The 18,037-nt window shown below is 40.6% G+C and overlaps 1 protein-coding gene across 1 annotated transcript in view; it reads right to left on the bottom strand.

The window, feature by feature from the left end:
* The window catches only part of DMD (dystrophin), a 1,845,074-nt gene that overhangs the window by 207,880 nt on the left and 1,619,157 nt on the right, over window positions 1-18,037 (bottom strand). The gene's annotated exons all lie outside the window — the stretch shown is intronic.

Below are 18,037 nucleotides of genomic sequence, written 5' to 3'. Positions count from 1 at the left end.
CCCTTAGCAGCAGGAGTCTTTCTTTATCGATCCAGGAAGAAAGGGAAAAATCCATTTTCTGCTGGTCAATGGCATTTAGTTGGTATAATTCTTAAGGCACATTAGATATACGGCCTGATACAGGTTATTTGAGAACATGCTTCCCACACCCCTTCTTCCAAGACAGAGTGTAAACTTTCTGAGTTCAGAGAGGCACTCAGCACATCGGCTTTCTGTCTCAAAGCCTAACCTAGCATCTTGAGAGGTATGTGGATCAAGTAGAAAGTGTCTAGAACATAGATTCAGAAGAAATCAATTTGAGTCCCAACTCTACTGTTACTCCCTGATCTTAAGCAAGTCTTGTTTTCTCCCCGAGCCTTATTTATTTTATATGAAAAATAGGAATAATGATATCTCCCTTGCTGAAAGGCTGTCAGGATAAAATGAGAAAATGGAAATGAAACTGCTTTGCAAAATGTCAACCACCATACAAATGATGTTTGTCATCACATACCTATGGGATGTTGTCTGAATGTTGGTAATTCTAGAATCAAGCTCTCTGCCTCAACTAAGCAGCAGTTGTCTTCAACCCTTGCATCCATTCCTAAGTACTAATAATGTGCCACATACAGGATTAAGTGTAGCAGAGAGAAATGCCTTTGAACATGAACTGCTTGGGCTTACAGTACATTGTTCTCTATCTTTGCCTAGACCAATGGCATCTGATCAACAGGTCCTTCATTCTCAGGTAGACCATTGTCCAATATTCATCAACATGAATGATGAGTCGATCAGTCCATATTTGATCCAGTGGGAAAGAGAGGGCCAGAGACTGCTTTACAATCAGAGGATTGCGATGATGTAAAGATAAGAACACTGTTCTTGTGCTACCATGTACAATGGATTGGAGGTAGGAGGGTGGAGTTCAGCAGGTAGTTCCTAAGAGAATTTGGTGTCCACTCCGAGTGAGAAGTCACACATGACTCTGTACTTCTAAGATTTAGTTACTGGGCAACTGGGAGTTTGGCAGAAAAAATAAGCTGGAAGGTCAATTTCAGATAAATTTCATATTTAGGTTAAAATATTTGGAAGGTGAAAAGGACAAGACCATAAGTACTAGATGGTAGGTGAAGATATAAACACAGCTGGACTCTTGCAGGAAAGGAGGCTGTTAAAAGAAAAGTGTACCCTGGGAAGTGGCCCATAATGGGGGTGCCAGTAAAAAAAAAAAAACCGTCCAAAGAAAAACAATACAGAAACTAGAATAAAGTAGAGTGAAACATGAGAAAGACAGCCAGGTGGTGAGACATTATGAGTACCAACGGGTTCCAGTGGACTAAGGGTGTAGAAGAGGAAGATCTATTTGGTCACAAGACCACTGGTGATCTCAAGAGGGCAATTTTGCAAAAGCAGTGAAGGCCGAACCAGATATAGAAGTTGAAACAGCCGGTAGATAGAAGGAAGTAGCAGGGTTAGGTCCTAAGCAAGCATATGAGAAGTGGTGTATGAAAGGAGAAGAACATGCAGGGACAGGGGGACCATCTGCAGGCTGGTCATCGCTCTCTCCTATTCTGTAAACCAGCCCACTCAATTCATTTATTTATGGGATTTGCTTGGTGTCTTCTCTAAAATATTCAATTACACACACAAAAAACTTATTTCTACTTTTTTTTTCACTTCCTAAGGTCATACTCAAGATTATAGTACAGTGCTTACGTTTTCAAGTAGCTATCAATGCTGGAAGGTATGTGTATGTATCTTTCACTTTTCCCCATTGTGATGGCTTTCTGTATGATTTCTATTTCCTTGTGAGGGGATGCATCTAGTTTCGGTAGCAAGAGTAAGTTTTCTGTCATTTGGCTGAAAGGCCGAGTTAAATAGAACACTTCGAAAACATTAAATTAAAATAAGAATAGTGCTTTATATGTCTGAATCATATATCAAAAGTAAAGATTCAATGAAAACTTTAAGATCACTTACTGAACTTTCAAAGATGGGCAGATTTTCCATAAAGATTTCACCAGCAGAGACAGATGGGCTACATTCCAGAGGGGAAGGTCACAAGAGTGATGAATGAGACCTCTAATGTCTGCCATAGCTGTGAAAATCTTTATGGCTAACTAAAATTCCTCACGAATAACAACCTGTAAATATTATACGAGCTGTCAGACGGAGAACACCGAGCTCTGGGACCGTCACACATGGTGAACAGAATACCCCACCACGGGATTTGTCGGTAGATTGCCGAGGCATTTAGCGTATCAGGCTTCCATTTGATCTGGGAAGTCAAGAGTTCATACTCAACTACTTGCCAAGGTGACTGAGTTGCAGAGATATAAACATTTCCAAGTGCTGCTGGCTGCACAGTCCTGCAAAATCTCATAACCAATATTTGGAAGCATTACTCACAAAAGAAAAGCTCCTTCAAACTGACTTATACAAAACCCCCAGAACCTCATTGTCATTATTGGGACAGTTAGAAAGAAATACACCTCCTAAGGCCAGCTATGGGAGGAGAGGTGTGTGTATCAATAGAGTCGTGACTGAGTTATGCTCATGGAATGTCTAATTCTGAACAGAACTGGCTGACTGTATTACTATAGAACTTTCCTCTGGGTAAAGGTGGCTACAGTGTTTAGGCCATCTGGGTTAAGCCGGGTTACTAACACGTCAGTGCAGTATTGCCAGGTGTTTTAGTGTCTCTCCAGATGTGCTTTTAAAAGACGGCAGGCAGTCCACACCATTTGCTGAATGCTCTCTGTGTGAACGGTATTGTATTAGGCACCAGGGAAATTTCCAGGAATGTAAAATTTGAAACCTGAGCCAGTAGGGAGCAACTCTGATATTAAAAACCAAATGACTGTAGATGGGATGCACATCCATTTGGAAAGCAAGAGTGAGAAAGAGCTAAGGATGGGACAAAAATTAAAGCAAAAAGAAGGTGAGAGAGATTAAATTTTGATCCCAATACTTTCCTTCACTGTGAAACAATGGAACATCTATAATTGAGCCACAGCCTCCTGGCAAACGGTACGATTCCTAGCCCCATGACCTTGGGGTTGGCCATGTGACTTGCTTTGGCTAACAGGGCTTTAGCAGACATGACAGGAACAGAGGTTTGTACTCTTGTGCTCTGGCAATCTGCCAGGAGCACATGCCCCAGGTGGCCTCTGATCCTTCAGCGTGGGCCTCTAGAAACAACCTGAATGAAACTAGCAGCCTGGAGCCAAACCCAGCCAACCTCCAACCCATAGCCTGCAGCAGAGCTTCCCAAACTTCATCTAGATCATCTGAACTACAGCTGGCCTGTACACCTAGAAACACCAGAACAGAAACTTTCTATTCTCATATAGGAGGAAGAGAGGGAGAGTGAGAAAGAGGAGGGTGGGCAGACAGAGAGGGGTCAAAGAACACCAAAGGGGTGAAAGAATAGAAAAATATTCCCAAGCAGAAGTCTCCCCGATTTGTTACTAGCCACATTCTCTACTGTCGTGCAAGGATCAATGGGGATTACCCACTTGCATCTTTGTAGTTGAGACTTGTGGGTTGCCACTCACTAGTGCCTGGAACCCTTCCTCTGAAGCTGCTCATCTATAATAATTACAAGTGTAAACTTGAATGTGTCATTAAACTTCTCCAGTCTGTTTTCTGTTCTGTGAAAGAGAGAGAGTCTTACTCCTTATTTTACAGGGTTGCTGTGAAGATGACGCAGGCTAATCCATGGAAAATGCTTCCTCAGTGTTAAGAGCACAAAGTGCGCCATATTTTTTGTATTCCTATTCCTACCCCTACTATTATCATCATCATCATTCATGTGCTGAGTCATCAGGATATTTATTCCATTTACTAACTTACTGCTGGTGTAAAGAATCCTAGGGCAACCAGGCAGATGAGACTCTGTGGTTCTAGAGTTACAGTGACTAGTGCCCAATAAGCACAGGCATAGGCAACAACTCCAGTAAACAATTCCTCTTCCCCCTTTTGCCACCATTTTGTGTCTCTTCAAAAAATTGTATGCAGTTCTCGGAGTAGTAAAACTTGAGAGGAGACATATCTTCCTTTTGGCATTCTGATGCTGGTGTCAACTATGAGAGTCAATGGTGTTTGACCATTTTACATGAATATTGCTTAGGAATTCAAAACAAACAGCTAAGTATTTTTAGAAAGACTCAGAACAAGACATTTTTCGTTTTAATTTCCATTTTTAGTTCTGCTTTTTAAATTAAATTTCACATGACCAAAGTTACTATCTTTTTTTTCTACTTAAATTAGTGTGGCTGGCTCACAGGAGAGGAATGATCTGATCTCCTTTAAGACTTAAGCCTTGTTGTCCTTTATTTTGCCCTAAGATAACAAGCGTTCTGGTGAATTTTTGTGTTGGACTCCAGGAATAACTGAAGATTTGGTTCAAAACTTTCCCTCTTCCCTTGCAACCTTTAATAGATGTATCTGCTCCAGACCTCCTGGACCAAGTCTTTCGAATCAGTCTCTTTCCCTTGATAGCTGGCCTAGATCAAGTTCTAAAATACAAACTCTCAGTTTTTACCTTTTGAGAATAAATCCCTCTGCCCTTAACTCACACTGTAAATGAGCTCATTCCATTCCTTTTCTAATTTTTTTCCTAGATGTTTCCTGCTCAGATTTTCTCTTTCCAAGTCAAACTGTCCCCATGTTGACTAATCCTTCAATTATTCTCTCTCGTCTGCCTATTTCTGGCTCATTAAAACATTAGCACTCTCTAAAACCTATATTTATATTCATTATACATACATAAGAAATCCCTCTTCTGGACAAAAGGGCTATAAGGAGGCTACATGTAAAATTGGAAAGGGGGATATTCATCATATCAGAATACATCCTGTGAACCTTGCTAAGTGAAAGAAATCAAGGGCCAAGCAATCAGAAGCCTTCTTTGCTCGATTCCTCTCAGAAGAAATACTCTCTACCTTGGATTTGCACGTAGCCTCAGAGACAATGTGCATTTATACTAGTTGCGATATATTTTATAAGAGATATATATTTGGTCTCTGTCTGCAATTGCCAGCTCACAGTTCCCAAGACCCTTGGAATTTCCGGGGTGGAGAGTGATAAAGGTATCTTTTGTTACGTTAATGAGGTGACTTTTGGAAGGCCAAGATGGAACCTGGTCACCAGAGACATAACCTGTCTTTAGAGGGTTAGAACTTTCCTTCTCCACCCCTCCCCCAGACCTGGGGAGGGGGGAGAGGAGAGAAACTGGAGGTTGAATCCAATAGCCAAAGATTCAATCCATCATTAGTATGTAATGAAGCCTCCAAAAAAACTCAAAAGGACAGGGTCTGGAGAGCTTCCGGGCTGGTGAACACATGGAGGTGTGGGGAGAGCGGCGTGCCTGGAGAGGTCATGGCAGCCCCACGCCCCTCCCACATACCTTGCCCTGTGCATCTCTTTCATCTGGATGTTCCTGAGTTCTATCCCTTTATCATAAACCTGTGATCTTGGAAGTAAAACGTTTCTCTGAGTTCTGGTAACAGCTCTAGCAAATTAATCAAACCTGAGGAGGAAGTCCTGGGAACTTCTGGTTTATAGCCAGTGGGTCAGAAGAAGTAGAGGAAACAATCTGAACTTGTGACTGTGTTTGAAGTCCAAGGAAGAGGTCGTGGAAACCTCCCATTTATAGCTGGCTGGTGAGAAGCACTGGAAGAAGCTGGGCTTGTGACTGGCATCTGAAGTGGGCAGGGTTGGGGGGCAGTCTTGTAGGCCTGTACCCTTAACCTCTGGGATCTGATGCTATCTATGGGTCAATGGGGTCAGAAATGAGTTGAACCTGCTGGTATGCGAGAATTGCTTGGTGCTGTGTGGGAAGTTCTCCCCTCCATGGAAATTGGGCTCAGGAACCTCATTTACTAGTCTATAAAGAACATCTCATTTTGCTTCCTATAGAATTAATTTCCTCCTTCCACTCTAGTCTTACCATCCCTATTTACCACAACTATAGGTCATGTTTTTTTTTAAATAGGTCTTTCTCTTTTGTTTAGAATTTGAGCGTCCCAAAGCCAGGTTTTGGTCTCTCTCATCTTCCTATTCCAAGTGCCTAGTGTTTGTTAATAAATATAGGAAGGAATGCTACAGGCATAGTAAATCAGATCATGTCACATCTTAGCTCAGAACCCTCCTAAGTCTTCCCTTCTTAAGAGGAAATTTCAAAGGTTTTTAACCATAGATGATAAGACCTGGACTTGGCCTGGCTCTTGGTTGCTCACTGACCTCCTTATCCTTCACCATCTTGCTTCCTCAGCTTCAATCCTACTGGACTCCTTGTTGTTCCTCAAACCCCACTAAGCTTGCTCTCATCTCAGGGTCTTCGTGTTTACTGTTTCCTCTACCTGGAACCCTCTGTATCTGCCTGACTTTCTCTCTCACTTCTCTACTCAAATGCCACCCCCATGACCACCCCATTTAAAAAGTTCCCTTCCCCTATTACCTCTAGCCTGCTTTATTCTTCTCTGTCAAACTTATCATGACCCAATTGCTTTCTCCTATTAAAATTCAAGCTCCATGAGAGAGGATTTTTCTTTCATTTACTGCGGTTTCACCAGTACCTAGAACAGGGTTTGACCTATACTGGTCATTGAATGGACTAATTGAAGGACAGAATGAATTAATTCTTAGTTGGCAGAAAATAAAGTGAAGCTCATAATTTTTTCAGGACATTAGACTAGGCACTAGACTCAGTTCTTTCCTAGAGGGAATAATCTTCAGCATGCCCAGTTATTCATTCAATCAAGGCATATCCTGTACTTATCTCCAAGATGTTGGATGCATGACATTAAAAAAAAAAAAAAAAAAAAGGAATGCACGCCCTTTACCCTTTTGGTGCTCACACTCCAACCCATTTCCTTTTATGATCTATTTTATCGACCATCCTTCATTCTAACTCTTGTCTGTCATTGGTATGTGTGCTGCTGGACTTAAGGTGTAAGGCAAGAGGCTGACGTAATCTTACGCTGTCCTCAAAGTCCTTACCCATTAATGGAGGTCACAAGGTCAGACATCTTAAATAATGATCATCACTACATACACTGGACAAAATCATCAACTTCATAATAAAAGCAAGAGTAAATCAAATCACCCAGTGACCAGAATGAGCCTATTACAATGCCTTTTCCTCAGATGCTTTGAAATGCCTGTCAGTTACATTGTCCCCTCACAGATGGGTTTCCCCAGGTAACAGACTCTGAGACAATGTTTAAAGAGCAGGGTATTTAGTAAGGTGTGCTCTTGTGATCAACATCTGTGGAAGGGAGAAGAAGGAAGCAGGAATGGCGACCGAGAGAAGTCAAGCTAGGAGGCAGGCCCAGTGACAGTCTCAGTGAACCCCACTAGAGCTCCTGAGGTAGAATGTTAGAATTCTCCTACATTAGGCCCAAATGGCCAGGTCTTTATTCTCCTGCAACCATCAGGAGCTACCCTCAGAAGGGGTGTGACTTTGGGGGAGGCAGCTGAAGCAATTCCCCAAAGGACAGATAGCTGAAGGTCATCTGCTGAGGACACTCCTCTTCACTGCATGGGACCTGGAAGCTGTAGAGAAGGAGGCTCAAATGACTCCTCACACAGAGGCCATTCTACTTAGTGTTCTATGTGACCCAACTGCCAGGGCTACACATAGTCCAGGAGTCAGGTATACAGGAGTTGTTCTCAGCCAGGGACAATTTTGCCTTCCAAAGGACATCTGGCAGCATCTGGAGACATTTCTGGTAGTCACAACTGAGAGGGCAGGTGCTACTGGTACAGAGTGGGGTGAGGCCAGGGATGTTGCTAAACATCCGACAGTGCACAGCACAGTCTCCCCAACAAAGAATTGTCTAGAGCACCTGGTCTAGAAAGCCTGGTTTCAATATAAACAGATTGTAAATACTTGACCCAATCAGATGCTCTTTCTTGGAGAGTTTGATTGTAACATATAGAGAAATTTAGATGGTAGAAAGGTAGGGAAGTTAAAAAAAAAGTTAGAGGGCTAAAGAAGAAAACAGAAGTCACAAGGTGGTTGAAACTATAAGGACAAGGTAGAGAAGAGAGAGAAGCTATGATACTGTGGTAGTTTGAGTCTACAACAGCAAAGCACATCAAGAGAGAAACAAACAAGCTTCACGGTGACTGCCATTCCCCATCCTTCCTTATGTTTCCAGGGGTCCCCCTCATCACCTAAGTCTATCCCCGCTCCTTACAGCTTGGAGGAGACAAAGCTCATCTGCAGTAGACTGAAATCAAGATGACTATTATTGCTGATATCTGAAAGTATATTTAAAAATTCAAGAGTTTTTTTTTTTTTTTTAGACAGGGACAGGGGAGGGATAGAGGGAGAGGGAGAGAATCTTAAGTAGGCTCCACGCCCAGCATGGAGCCCGACCCAGGACTTGATCTCATGACCCTGAAATCATGACCTGAGCTGAAATCAAGGGTCAGATGCTTAACTGACTGAGCCACTCAGTCACCCCTCAAGAGAATGGCTTTTAAAAATTTTATTTTATTTATTTTTTAAAGATTCTGTTCATTTATTTGAGACAGAGAGAGAGCAAGCAAGCATGAGCTGGGCTGGGGGCAGAGGGAAAGGGAGAAGCAGACTCCCTGCTGAGCAGGGACACCCCCCCCCCTCCAAGAGGCAGCGCTCGATCCCAGGACCCTGGGATCATGACCTGAGTCAAAGGTAGATGCTCAACTAACTCATGCCACCCAGGTGCCCCAACAGAATGGTTTTTAAACCAGCAACAGTTTATGTAAGTCTGCAAAAGAACAAAATGCCTTTGTCCTCACCTCAATGTTCTCACCAAAAAGTATTATGTAATCTCAAACTGGTTGGGTTCTGAAAATGGAAAACATCCAAATGGAAAAACGAAAGTAATGATTTTTGCTCACAGGCATGTGATTCCACCATTTCTGTTGTGTAAAGCTTTGTATTTTGGGATGGATGACAAAATGTTACCCTAGGCCAAACTCACAAATGCCTTCATTTTCTGGAGAGTATAAAAATATACCTTTCAGAGCCAGCATTCCACTAAAATAGTGCCCATGTATCATGACACTGGTTCAGCACTGTGGTGCTGCTCTCGGTGTCCTAGGTCCCCATGAGGCCCAGAGAAATCTGTCACGATGAGGAAAACAAGAAAGAAACAAGCATTTGCTTAGTTTCTGCCATGCCACCGGAAATCTCCATGCAGGTATGTGGCGGAGTGGTGGTTGTGATCCAGCTAAATGTCACAATTGGGTTCTACAGTCAGATTATGCATGGGGTAGCACAATAGTTTCATCCAGTCTGGGAGATGTTAATGCTGTTGGCGTCCCCCTCAGAACTCCCTTTCCCGCTGATACACCCATCCCCAGCTGCTATGAGTGTTGGTTGCTACTGGCCCATTGCCTCACGGCTCCAGAGAACCTTCCTCAGTGAAATGGGAACTGTTGTCCTCTGCTCCCCAGAAATCCACAGCCAATGCCTGACTGACATGGGGTAACAAAAACCCAGCTCCCGTCCTTCAAAATGGGGCCAATTCTATGGTGCAATGTGTGCTCCAGAGTGCCCTGGGGGGTCAGGCCAAAGTTCGTGTCCACTTCCTTGCTTAGCTTGACTCCATCACCAGCATAACCCCCAGCGCATCCTTCCTCCCTCCCTCACTCCCCTTCACCCAAGAGCTGCTATTTAGGCAAATTACTTGTACAAGAATCTATTTCCACGAAACATTACTTAAGGCTGTGGTGCCTGACCATCCCAGTATGCTCAGCACTGAGATTTTCTGAGATGCAGGAATCTCAGTGCTCGAACCAAGAACATCCCAGACACACCAGGACCAGTGGTCATCCTAACTTAAGGCAGATAGATATTTAGATCCTGAGCTTTGCCTCCACAACTTTGGGTAATCTGAATGACATTGATTTGGTGGTGTTTTGGTAAACCAGCTACGCAGAAAAAGAAAAACAAGTCTTGATTTGCCATATTTGCCAATTTTGGTGGGGTCTGTAGTCCCACTATGGCTGATTTCAAGCTACCAAAGTTTAACAACCAGTTCACAATTGCTGTATATTTAACAACTGGCTCTTTCAAGCCAGTAAAAGTCAGCTCCAGTACACAAATTCCCACAGAAGAAACTGAGAACTTTCCAAAGCTTCCTCATGTGTCCAAATAAATGGATACAGAGGGCTGAAGATGCAAAATTTTGTTACTAAGGTTACTCTACAGCAAATAAATCTAGGTCTTCACGGAGAATATAAATTTGAGCTCAAGGAGAAAGGGCCATAGAAATTGGTTTTGAGAAAAGAGTTTAATTATTATCACTGTGACTGCTTTTTGTGGGCATCTGAAAGGCTACCTTTGAACTTATGGAGCTGTTACCAGCATCACTGATAAGTTACAAGGCATCTGTCCCAAATTCCTGACACTCGAGACAGCACCGTGACTGCTGAAGAAGTTGGCCCCAATTATTTTGCCCTAAGATTTTTCCCTGATAAGGAAGCTTTAGGCTGAAAATCACCTCACATTGTAGATGCAAGCTTCTTCCTGACTTATCACGACAGCTTCCTTAAGCCGATCTGAAGCTTTAAATTATTGGCCCACTTGTATTTCAAATTTATCCATTCCCTGAGGACAAAGGTAGCATAGATTGGAGCACTGTTAAGTGAAATGTCAGCAATTATTAGACGTGCTTAAAGTTTTTTTCCCCATCTTCTTTATTAAGTGTGTGAGTGGGAAGAGGCGGTGGGGGGTGGGGTGCAGGGAGGAAGGTTTGGTAACTCTCAGGATGGAAACAAACTTTTTAGTCTGATGTAGCAAGGGGAAACTGTAAAGGCTTGGATTGCTTTAATGAGACAAAGAGTTAACTAGGGATTTGATTAAGGCACTGAAGATGATAAAGTTTGCGCTGCAAGAAGTAGTGATCAATTCCTTCTTTTTACAGTGTCTCATAATCTGAGAACAAGAAGATCACTCAATGAAACTCATATCTTTTAAATTCAGAACAAATAGTAAAAAGGAAATTTGTCTTATGGAGTTCCATAGCCATCAACAGAGGGTAAGATTTTAAGAGGTCAGTGGATTAAAAGCTAGAGAATAAAAATCTTTACTATTATTTTTTTTCCCTTATCAAAGTAAATACACGCTTATTATTAAAAAAACTGCAAACATAAAAAGAAAACCACTATAGCTCTTTGGATTCTGATATTTTTCAGTCTTGTCTTTAGGCATCCCCTTCTGTTGTTTTTATTTTATTTTCTAATAGAGTTGTGATCAAACTAATTGTGAAGTTCGCTTTTTTCCTTATATTACATGACACAGGAGACTTTTATGAAAAGGACCATGTCAACTTCTGAATGCTATTAGTCCTTGCTCAGAGGCAACATGAAAGGTCACATTATTTATTGAGTGTCTACTATGTGATAGTCACTATGCTAAATTTCATGCCACTGTGTATTAGCAATGTCAGGAGGAAATTTACTTCTTTTGGATACAAAACATAATTCACTCTGTAAATGATTTCACTGAACATCTACCAAGTACAGTTACCATATTAGATGCTGAAGAATATAAAGCTATCCTGTCCTTGAAAAGATTAAGGTCTACTCATTGATTACTCATCCATTCATTAGTTGCACAAATAACAATTGAGCTTGTATAATATGAAAAACACTGCCCTTTCAGATTAGATCCACGAGAAGCATCTCTGGGAAGGAGAGGAACTAGTTACATGCAATTAAAAACAAAAGAACGAATGATACTTTCACATCTAGTTTGACTCTAATAGGCAGATATGAAATTATACTGTCAAGTTGATGATGATAATGACACCAATGCTAATAGCAATCACTTCTGTACCACTGTGTGCCAGGTCCTGTTCCATATATTTTATTTAAGTGGGCTCCAAAACCCAGCATGGAACCCAGTGCGGGGCTTGAACTCATGACCCTCAGATCAGAGCCCGAGCTGAGATCAAGAGTCGGATGCTTAACCAACTGAGCAACCCAGGTGCCCCTGTTCTATATATTTTACATAAAATATACACACAGTGTATATATATACAGTAACTATTTGATCTTCACCATAACCCTATGAGGTAATATTATCATAGTTTATTGAATTCAAAACACCATTGGACATTAAATACATTCTGATTTCAGGGCTTTTATAATTGTGGCTAGAGAATATGTCTTACGTTTGATGAAATGTTACTATTATCCCCATTTTACAGATGAGGATAAAGAGATGGAGTATCTGACCAGTACTTGAACCCCGTCAGCCTAGTTCCAAAGGCTATAGTCTTAACCAATATCCCAAGTGAGATAACACTTGGCCCAGAGGCATCCAGAGAAAATTCAGGCTCTGTAAATCCACTTAGTACGGCCAAGGCCAAGAGAAACAGAAGAGAGAAATCTGTGGCAATATCAGATGAACTAGACAATTGCTGGCCTCAGTGTTTGTTGTCAATGGGTAAGGCAGTATGAGCAGAAACTGGGTTCCAGTCCCACATCTATTATAACCTTGGTGATGTCATTTTATCTCTCTGCACATATTCTGTCTTCTGTAAAAATAAGGGTAGGGGTGGCGTAATTCAGTGTCTTTCAAACTTTTTTGGACTGCAACCCACAAAAGGAAAGTATTTTACTCTCTGTTGTAGCACACACGTATGCATGTGCGTGCATGCACACACACCCACCTAATTGAAACCAAAGTGTCAAAACAATACTTAACCTTGCTTGTGCAATGTACTCTGATATTTTCTTATCTCTTCCATTCCATTAAAAAATTGTTGGCTGCAAGTCATTAAACTGATTTCAGTATTCACTAATGAGTACTTTGAAAACAACTCATATAGCTTACTCCCTTAAGCCTCTCTCCAGTTAGGAAATTCCACAGCATATGGGACTTCTGGGGTGGGGGTGGGAGCCAGAAACCTCAGGAGAGAGAAAGTTGACCCTTTTGCCTTATAAATAACTCATTTTCTTTTTAATTGGATCATGTTCTTATTACCTTCAGCAGAAAGTTCTCATCATTAAACCATTTGGCAAATACCACTTGAGGGCAAAGAATCCTATACTATGTTCCATGGCACGTTTAGTGAGAAATTAACTGGTATCCCTGAAAAAGATTTCCCTAGTCACGTAAGTATGGAGAAGAGCTACTGACTTTATCCTCTTCTTAGCGTTTCCATGTATAGTAAAGGCTGCAACAATTTCAACAACGACAAAAAACTTTCGTACCTTTATAAGCTACTGTTTTTCCAATCTTATTGACCCCAAAATGATTTTTTTTCAAGGAAGAGTTATTAACATCATATAGAACATTAATGTTCTGAGGAATATGGCTTGGGAAATGCTACTTTGGGGGAATTCTAGAACTGGTAAAATATTTTAAGTTTTTATTTAAATTCCAGTTAGTTAATACGCAGTGTTAAAGTAGTTCCAGGTGTACAATATAGTGATTCAGCACCTCCAGACATCACCTGATGCTCATCGCAACAAGTGCCTTCCTTAATCCCCATCACCTATTTCCCCCATCCTCCCACCCACCTCCCCTCTGGTAACCATCAGTGTGTTCTCTACAGTTAACAGTCTGTTTCCTGGTTTGCTTCTCTCTCTCTTTTTCCCTTTGCTCATCTGTTTTGTTTCTTAAATGGTATGTATTTGTCTTTCTCTGATTGACTTATTTTACTTAGCATAATACTCTCTAGCTCCATCCATGTCGTTACAAATGGTAAGATTTTGTAGAACTGGTAAACCATTAAGACAGCTCTAAGTTCTTCTCACTCTTACAGAAAGAGTTCTACCTTTATTCAAATATATAGTTATCCTTGGTGAAATAAAACTTAAACTAGAAGCTCAGAGAACTGAGAAAATTGACGCAAAAAAGATCTCAGGCTCTTTTTTGTTTTTGAAGATAAATTCATGAAGATAATTTTAAATGGACAATTTTCAGACTACTATGCCAATAAATACTATAGTACTTTCTTGATCATTGACATAGGAAGACATGGACACTGTACCTTCCTACTATTCTTTTTTAAAAGATTTTATTTATTCATTTGAGAGAGAGAGACAGAGAGAGCACAAGCAGGGGGAGAGGCAGAGGGAGAAGGAGAAGTAGACTCCCCGCTGAGCTGGGAGCCCGATGTGGGGCTTGATCCCAGGACCTGGAGATCATGACCTGAGCCAAAGGCAGAGGCTTAACCATCTGAGCCACCCAGGTACCCCCCCCTACTATATATTTTAATACATGTATAAATGCTAACTGTGTGATTCAAAATTGTGTATAAACATAATACACTATACATATATAAAAATTTATATAATTTTTAAAAATCACACTATTACCAAATTCTCCCTTTTCTTGGTTTAAGTTACTGAAGTCAATTAGAAGTGGTAGAGGGGTGCCTGGGTGGCTTAGGCAGTTGAGTGTCTGACTTTTGGTTTTGGCTCAGGCCATGATCTCAGGGGCGTGGGATCAAGCCCTGTGACAAGTTCGGCTTTGGGCTCTGTGCTCAGCCCCGGATTTGCTTGGGATTCTTTCCCTCCCCTCTCCCTCCCCCTCTCCTTCTCCCCCTCTCCTTCTCCCCCTGCATGTGCTCTCTCTCTCAAATAAATAAATATATAAAATCTTAAAAAAAGAAGTGGTAGATTATTGGGGTGCCTTCCTGGCTCAGTCTATGTCTATGGAGCATGTGACTCTTGATTTCAGGGTCATGAGTTTGAGCCCCACATTGGGTGTAGAGGTTACTTAAAAATAAAATCTTAAAAAAAGTGGTAGAATACTACAGCTAGAATTAAAGGCAAGCAAGTGTCTAGCAATGGATAAGGGTCATATTTTACAATGTTTTTCTCTTCTCATTTCTCTCAGATCTAAGATAAAAGGAACCACTTCTTTAACAAGTAGAGATTGGGCCACCAAGAAGAAACAGTGAATACTTTTATTTAGTAAAAGGCTGCCTCTCTCTACTGATAAAAAACAAAGACAGCTGGTAATGTAATTTTCAAAGTGTATGTGAAAGAGAGACAGAGAGAAAGAGAGAGAGGGAGAAGGAGAGAGAGAGTGAGCATGTTTGCGGGGGCAGTTAGTGCTCATCTTTACTTCTCTTTGTAATTTCTAAGCCTCAGAAATCATCCCATTATTATTCCTAGTAACCTGGAAGTAAATTACTAGATATCTATCAATTCAAAATCATTTGATATGGCCTCAGTGGTATTTTTTTCAAACATATTTTTGTTTGTTTTAGGGGAAAAACTGTTTTGCTTTCACAGAACACAATTTAACAGCAAGTAAGTGACTTCAGAGATGCCCTGCCTCAAATGTGGTTTTGATGGGGCACCCAAATTCTGGAGATTTCTAGAGGTCCATGTGGCGGTACATATCAGAAGCCATACAAATGTAAATGTCCTTTAACAGAGTGGTTGTGTGTTTAGGCGTTTATCTTGTAGAAAGACTAGGAGATGTTTATAAAGGTGTACAAAGGATGTTAGTCACAAAGCTGGATATAATAGTGAAAGATTTGAAATGACTTTAATTCAGAATTGTCTTGGTAAATCTGGTACAGCCAGAGATGAGAATACTACCCAGCCATTTAAAAAATTACTCTGTAGAGGAATATTTAAACATAAAAATATTTTTATTACAGTTCTAAGGGAAAAAAGAGGTCATAAAATGGTAATGTGATTTTATTCCTGTTTGGTTTAAAAGAAGGGAATCTGAATTCACACACATACACACGCCCCCTGAGAGAAAGACAGAAAGTATATGAAGCACATTTTTTGTAGTGGTTATCTCTGAGTGGTGGGATTATGGGTAATTTTTTTCTCTGTTTGTATTCTCTGCTTTCCAAAATTTCCTTGAGTGGCATATATTACCTCTGTAATTTAAAAAAAGGACAACACAAAGAAATAGTCTTCATTCAGTCTTTAGTCTCACTGTCCTATTTCTCAAATATCCCTTACACCAAATTGGTATTTTTTGATATCCATAAGCAAAGCTTCAAAGCATATATCAATATTCCACATGAGTAAGAAATTGGTGACTCCTGGGGCTGGCTCCATTTAAGCAGGTAAATGAGTGTTGTTATGAGCGTCCGTGTCTACTAGCCTGACCTTTCTGGAAGTGGGCACCGGTGTGGTATTGTTTAAAAGGTGTAAACATGCTCCACCTGGCCCTTCCAAGTTCTTCCCTCACAACTCAGAGATTATGGCTGATGTTCTACCAACAGAGAGTCATTCCTCAGACTTATGGCTTTTCACCCTTTTAAAATGCAAATAACCCAGGAGAAGTACACATTAAACTTTACCTGTCACCTGGGTTAAATAACATATCATTTTCTGAAAAGAAGTTTTAATGGGGAAGACATGGGAATTTGGGTGGGGCAAGCAGAGAGAATAAAGGATGAATGAATACACCTGGCATCTGAGGAGTAATTAATATTCATAAGAGTGATATTTTTGTTTACGGCTTATGAGTCACTTAAAAATATGTTATCACATTTAATTTCAATGAGATCAAATAGAGTGGCAGTCACTGAGGTGACTTAAGCAGACCAGAGATGGACAAGTACAGAAAACAAAATCCTCAGGCCTCGTCATTATCTTAGAGGCATTCCTAGAAGCCACAATCCACTTGATTGCATACACTGCTTTCACCTGCCCCCCTTCTTTTGGCCCATCCTAAGCATGTCCAAATAACGACTGCATGCAGATAGTAAGGTTAGACCCCGTCAAGAATGTAAGACAATTTCTTACTTAATACACTGTCAATGTATAACAAAAAGGACTATCACCTCCTAGGAATTTTTTTCTAAAAGACAAGAGCCAATTGGAGATACATGAAAGCATCTAGTCAAATACTTTAAAATGTGAGCAAAGGGGTGCCTGGGTGGTGTGCAGTAGCGTTTGACCCTTGGTTTTGGCTCAGGTCACGATTGTAGGGTCATGGGATCAAGCCTCACGTCAGGCCCCACGCTCGGCATGGAGTCTGTTTGAGATTTTCTCTCCCTCTCCCTCAGTTCGTCCCTACTGTGCACATGTGCTCTTACTCTCTTCTCTCAAATAAATACATCTTAAAAAAAAAAAAAGTGAGTAAAGATCTTTTTCTTAACCTATGGGAAATGGAAAACAAAGGAAAGAATGAGAAAATGACAATAAAAGAAGGTGGCAGGAGAGTGAAGGGAAATCATACAGAATTACTTCCTGTCTATAAGATACATAAATTAAGTAAATGACAGTCCAGTGTAGTGGCTAGAACAGGCTCTGGAACCAAGCTGGGTTTGAATCCTGCTGTCAGTCAATCTGTGTGTGACTGTGTGCCTCAATTTCCCCATCTTTAAAATGGGTATAATAACATATCTACCTCAGAGGGTGCTATGAGGATTAAATTAGTTCATATTTGTAACATTGTCAGCCACAAAGTAATTGCCTTAAAATGATGGTGAGGCCCTCATACATACTCATGTATGACAAGAAATATGCCAAAATGTTAGCACATGTTAACTCCATGTGGTAGAAGTATGGCTTTTTAAATAGAAGAAACCCCCAAATCCACACTTTTGTAATCAAAGAGTGGTAGAAATTAGTAACATCAATCAGAGGACAACAGGAGCTTGACAATTTAATATGTACTGTTACATTAATAGGATGTTCCAATAGTAAACCCTCCATTAACTAAGGCTGTTCCTCTTAGTGTTTATTATAAAATATGTAATATTTATCAATAATATATATTAATAATTAATGACACAAATATAATTAATAAAAGAGTAAAGCTGAAGTAAAAGAATGAAGAATGATCAAGGATAAAAGAGCAGTAAGAATGGTTAGGGAGAGGAAATCCAATAGGCTGAGCTTCCAACTTGGAGGCAGGAAGTATTTAATGAATTACATAAAGAATATTATAGAGTCCCAGTAACACGTATTGAATGATCCCATGATAATTAGATGGTATCATAATTATCAGTTTATGAAGTGAACTGCTATAAGCAGAACTAAAGATACAAAAATATTACCAAAGTTAGCACTTGAGAACACATTGCAGGAAACAATTATGTGTTAGCTGAAGACTGGACAA

Source organism: Leptonychotes weddellii, chromosome X, assembly GCF_054177405.1.
Source record: "Leptonychotes weddellii isolate Sample4059 chromosome X, ASM5417740v2, whole genome shotgun sequence".
NCBI classification, from domain to species: Eukaryota; Metazoa; Chordata; class Mammalia; order Carnivora; family Phocidae; genus Leptonychotes; species Leptonychotes weddellii.
Note: the sequence above shows the minus strand (reverse complement) of the source record. Positions and strands in the feature narration are given on the sequence as shown.